The following is a 6,182-nucleotide window of genomic DNA, read 5'->3' as shown; positions in this document are numbered from 1 at the left end:
GTGATAGCACGGCCCTCGGGCAGCCTGGACAGCCCTGCAGGTCAGGGTAAAGTGACACACGAGCTAAAGTTACACAGCCACAGCCAAAACAACGCCCTGCCCACGGCAGGTCCCCTTCCCTGAGCCACATCCGTGCCACCAGCCCCACCCTGCAGCCCAGGGACCATCCTCAGCCCTGGCAGCAGCTCTGGGGACATCACCTGGCACACGCTCACGGATTCTGTGTTTGCTCTGGCAAACAACTCTCCAGGGATGATTTCAAGTCAGACGCCCCAAAAATCAAAACAGATTAATCCCACATGATTAATTGCATCCCGTGTGATTAATAGCATATAAAGCTGTCTCAAATGTCTTGATTCTTTTTTTTTCCTCCCCATAAAGAAACAGACACTTATGCCATGTGAGAAATAAATTTTTCCTTCTGATCTTCTCCTTGTCTGTAGAACATTTATAAAGTGGAAAAGCCAGCGGCAAAGCATGTCAGAATTGTCTTTTAAGGGGTTAACATTTGTAAGATGAATGCTGCGAGAACTCCTTTTTTTTTTTAATTAAAAAATATATTTCTGGAGCAAAAACACAAGCAATAAAGAGTGTTTGCCTGTTGGGAGACTTGTTTTATAATGCGGTATGAATAACCAGCTGACAATCCATTTTTTTTGTTTTCTGTTCGTATGGCCAATGGCCACGAGCCAGCCAACTTTATTGTCCTTGAAATGTCACGATTTTGAGTATGCACAGAATTCTTAACTGCCCAATTTACTGCATAACATCCCTTTTTATTATATGGCAACAATGTGATCCTGGGCTCAAAGACTTACTAGTTAAGAAGATTATGTGTTTTCCTTTTTCTGTTTTGTTAAAGTGCCAAGTCTTGCATTTTTGGCATCTTCTAAAGAATAAAATGTCTTCTGAAATATTCTTTCCAAGCACAGAAGTTACCTCAGAGGAGCTCGGCATGGCAGGGCTTTTCAGTACTTTCTCGCTCTCTCAGAAGTTCAGACGCATTTCTTTTCCTCAAAAGCTTCCAATTTTTGTCTCTTTGTGTGTATTGACAGAAAAAAAAAATTGTCCTTCATAACTTTCTGTTTCTTTACTTTACTGATAATTCATTTCTCTCTCTTTTTATTTTTTTCCCCCTTCCCCAGTGAGGAACGTTCATGCTAGTGAGAGGCAGTGGGCAGGAGACAGGCAGGAGAGAGGCAGGATGAGGGGGGACTGCCTGCCTGCATCTTTGGCCACATCCCTGCATCCACAGCATCCTTATCCTGCAAAGTTATGGCCACCCCGTCACCCGTGCTGAGAGTGCACACCCCAAACTGGCAGAGTTTCAGCCAAATTCAGCTCTGGCACAAATGTGAAACCCTCCCTTTGTGGGAGATAGACGTGCTGAGAGTGTGACAGCACTGGCTCCCCCAGGTCTGGCACCCAGGGAGCAGGAATATGTTGCAGCTGGAGAGTGCAGGGGCCCATCACTGCTGCCCTGGGTTTCAGTGTGGCAAAAAACAGAGTGACTTTGCATCCATCTCCTCCAGCTGCCTGTGCTTCCCTGGGAATGGATCCTTTTAGATATGTTTTCATCAGCTGACATTTAAGTAAGAATAAACAACTATTATGCATGCACTAAATATTCATGTTTTACAACATTGCCATTGCACTGAGGAATTATTTATGAGGCTGCTGCTCCCCGGTGGGGTGAGGGGACCTGGTTCAGGGCAGCCAGGAGCAGCCCCTGGGCTGTCACTGTGGCCACAACTGAGCCGCGATGTTGATGATTGTCTCTTGCCAAAGGATGGCATTTCCTAGAGCTTCCTCTGAGGTGCAAAGGCAAGGCATCCTGCTCTGGAAGATGTTGTGTCCTGAACCTTTGCATTCCAGCTGAGACTTTGGGGCACCTTTCCTCCTCCTCCTCTGGCAGAGGTCATTGCCTCAGCCCCCCAGGGCTGCTGTGACTGCACTGTGTGTGCTGCCAAGGCAAGATGCTTCACTGCATCTCTGTGCTCTGCTCAGCAAGAATGTTAAGAAATAATCATTAGAAAACCCTAAATTATGACAAAGATAGGCTCTTCTCAGAAAACCAAACTGCAAACAGAAGTCCCTCCTTCTGAACCCAAGCACTGGGCATTAAAGGGGTTACTTAAATTCAATAACAGACTTTCTGAAAAGCCATTCTTGAAGACTGGGGCCCTTCCTGTAGCTGCTGCTGGAGGACGGGGACAGGGACACCTTGGGCAGTGTTTTGAACATCCACTGCCCTTGAGGCACCAACTGGAGGCCATGGCTTGAGGAGTCACCACCGTGATGGGACCCAAAGCCAAGGGGAGAAGAACAATCCGGGGTGGCTGTCACCAGGGTTTGTCATTACAGGGTGGCAGCATTTCTGAGCACCACTGATGGCCACTCTACTCCTACTAAAAAGCTTATATGTAACCCACTGGCATAGACATGGATGGCACAGTGCATAGGGAAGCATTTTGGGGTGAAAAATCCCTGTGTGAGCTGCAGAGAGAGAGGCAGACGAAATTGATGCTTTTCCACTGCTGGGAGGCACATGGGCCTGAAGGGTAAGCCCCAGAGTGAAACAGGTTTTGAACAACAATATTTTCATTAAATAAAATCACAATTTTCTAGTTTCTGTAGGGATGTCAAGACCTTTAAGAAAATGCCTGATCCTATTCAATAATAATAAAGCTATTCTCAAGGTAATTTTCTAAGTAAAATCACCCATAAAAGCCCAGGTTGCATTAGCAGCATTTCTTTCCAGCAGTGTTATTATCAAGGACTGAAACAGGCAGCTGGCCCCTCTGCTCCCCTTAAGGCAGACAGCAGGCAGCACCTTCTTCCTCTCCTCAAATAATCTAAATTAGCAGTGAAACATTCCTTCCAGGAAGCTCCTGCAGCTTCAGGTTCATGTGGCCAGTCAGCAGTAGAGGCTGGATGTGCATTTATATTTACACTTGCACTGTTTACGTCACTTATGAGTGCCTTCATAATGCTTCTGTGGCAAAACTGCTCTCTGTTTTGGGCACTTGCCCTCCAATTGCTCACAAAAATCACCCAATATTTGGTGCTTTCACCTGCAGCTGTTCCCCTGCTTCATTCCACCTTTCTGTTTCCTGCTGTTTCTCTGGGTTTGGTCCTTCCAGCCCTGCTTTCTCTCAGACCTTCACAAAAAACCTTCAGCACCACAAAACTGCCCTGACAGATGTCTCAGCCTGGCCAGAGTTGCCCTTGGCATCCTTCAGCATTTTGCTGTTAAAACCAGAGCAAGACACCCAGGTCATTCCCTTCCTTTAAGCAGTGGAAGGCAGCAGCTGCTGGAGGAGGTGGGAGGCCAGGGCCCCATAAACAAGGACAGGGTTTATCAGTGGGACACAGAGTGAGCTCGTGAACAATTAAGTCAGAAGCTTTCACTGGAAAGTCATTTCCACCTCCAACAACTCCACATTCCTACCTAGCTGGGACAGCCCCAGGTGTGGGATCATTGATGCCACCCCATGGGGCATCCCCAGCTCCATCCCCCTGCCCACCAGCACATCAGCTGGCACTGCTCCATGGGCTGCTGGATCATTTGGGGAACTGGCTTTTGCGTGATTGCTTGCAGGACTTTGCTCACAGCTCCCTCACCCAGCGATTTGGAAGTGAGGCACAGGGCCCTCACCGTGCTGTCTGTGGTGGACAGACAGACATGGCTGAGTCCCTGGGGTGTGCAGGGGCACTCCCTGAAAGCCTGAGGAAGCTGTTGGTGTTGCAGACGTCTGCCCCGTGCCCATAGGTCTGCTGATTTCCATACTAAAGACATTTCCTGGATATGTTTGCCGCCAGGGAAAGCTGCTGTCTACGACTCAGCTCTATTACTGGAAGAGCAGCGGCGGCATTTGTGCTACTCCCAATATTGCATTTCCAGGACCTGCTCTGTGGCTTTGGAAATCCTCCTCCCAGCTCCCCACATCCCCCCTGGCCAATTAGGGAAGATGCCTGGTGGGGGTGATGTCCCCCTCCCCCGTGTGGCAGTGCCGTGCCGAGGGACTGAGCCGTCCCTTCTTGGCCTTGGGAAGCGCGGTTCACAAGCCAGTGACAGAGGGATGAAATGCAAATACAGCATTTCTTGTAGAGTAAATTAAGCTAACAACGAGGTAACAAACCGCTGTTAATATTAGATTAACTTGTTTGGCAAGATATGAAATGGGGTGAGCTGGATTGCCGGTGGCGGAGTGCTCAACAGCGCTAATGCTGCTCAGGGAAGTATAACATCCCTCTGACAGACAGGGGCATGCTCCAAAAATAAAATAAATTAAGTCTGCAGGAAGAGCCAGAATCTGTGCAGCAATTACACCAGCATTAAAGATGAATGGAGACGAAGCCTAAGATTTTGATTGCCTTTAAACACTGGCTTGTTTTTTAATCTCAAAATCAGACTGTGCTGTGATCAGCCATTAGCCCCGACCACAAAAAGAGAAAGAGACAGAAGATCCTAGATTTTAACAACCGTAGTATGAACTTAAAATTCCTCTTTGATCTAAGATAAGGAGGCAAATGGCAGATAATGCAGAAGTTAAAGCCAGTTGAGTGCAGTTGGCAGCTGGGGCTGACATTGGGAACGATGGAGGCCTGGGCAGAGGGGTCACCGGCAGCCGTGTCCTCAACACGGGCACTGAGGCACAGGCTTAAATGTCATACTATATGCCAGTGGTCACTAAACTGATTAAGCAGTGGTTATCTTTAGCAGTAAAAAGGCTATCTGCTAATACTAAATTATTAGCAGCTAAAATGCCATTTACTCTGCTCTGATTCCTTGAATGAATATTTATGCCAAGTGATGACTATAACACCATCAAAAGGTTTTCGTGCTCTGCTCCGCAGAGTGGAAGCGATTATTCAAGAGCAGGTCTGCACTCCAGCCCTTGTTTCTATTAAGCAAATTTGCAGCATTCAGACAAGAATTCATGATTGCATTGTCCTCCTGGGATTTTTATTTTTAAAGGTGTCCCACCTCCAATGCACTTTGGGACATGGGCTGTGGCAGGTAGGCCTTGTCTGCTGTGCAGACACAGAAAAGAGGGATACAGATGCTGCACAGTTTCTCCCTTGTATTTTTTTCTTTTTTAAATATGAGACAATTGGACATTTTCCCCACCCTATTCAACACTGAGAAGTTGTGTCCTGCCCCAGGCTTTCCTCCCATCCACCCAGTCTCCAGATGGGGCTTTTGCATGAGCCAACATCACGAAATTCCTCTTTAGGTATCAGGAATCAGATCTACAGCAATGGTGACAAATCAAGAGGGCTGCCCGTCAGAAAAGAAGCCCCTGCACCCCAGCAGGGGACCAGTGCCTGCATTTCACAGCAAGGGCAAGTGCAGGGAGACAATGGGAAGCCACTGCTCCTGAGTCATGGCCCACGGTGTAACTAAGGTACCTTTCTCTGAAGGACTTCATTTCTAAACTGGTGCCAAAACCCTTCCTAAGAATCTGAACTGAAACTGAACAGTCCCTCCAGCTTGTTTGGTGAGTGGTTTTGGTTTGGTTTTACTGCTCCCCTCCTCACCACAGGACAGCAGCTTTGCCCTGCCATTGTGTGCTGAATTGCAGCAAATCCCACTGGCAGGCAAGCAGGCAGGGATCCATCAATCCAGACCACAGGCAGGGGCAGGGGCTGTCTGGCAGCCCATTTCAAAGCAAGGAATGGAAACATTTGGGCAACAAGCTGCTCCTTCCGTAGCCCCAGGGTGGCTGCCTCCAACAGCCTCTACAAAAACAGCATCAACTCTACAGTTTCCCAAAAGACAACCTCCCCCCACCCCAAAAAGCACTAAAATGGAACAGCAGTTTAAACACCACATATCCATAGGCAGCTCTAAGTGGCTTTTTAATTGCTATTCCATGTTTATGGGGATAAAAAGGGATGAGGCCACGCATTTTATACTCCCAACCCAAAACATCTGTTTGTGAAGAAAAATCACTGAATCAATCCACATGTCTGAGGTGGCTCTAGATGACAGGCGATATTTTGAAGCATGCTAAGTGTCTGGTGGTGTTTTGCTTCTGCTTAGCCATAATTCAGCACAGGTGTACATAAAAGCATTTCATGCAACAGGCAGAGCAGCACCAAGCTGCACTGCACCTGGCATTTGCAATTCAGAGAACACACACAAGCGACCCAGGACCAGCAACCAATTAAGTCAC

Source organism: Passer montanus, unplaced genomic scaffold (assembly GCF_014805655.1).
Source record: "Passer montanus isolate IOZ18808 unplaced genomic scaffold, ASM1480565v1 scaffold2, whole genome shotgun sequence".
NCBI classification, from domain to species: Eukaryota; Metazoa; Chordata; class Aves; order Passeriformes; family Passeridae; genus Passer; species Passer montanus.
This window is presented reverse-complemented; position numbering follows the sequence as displayed.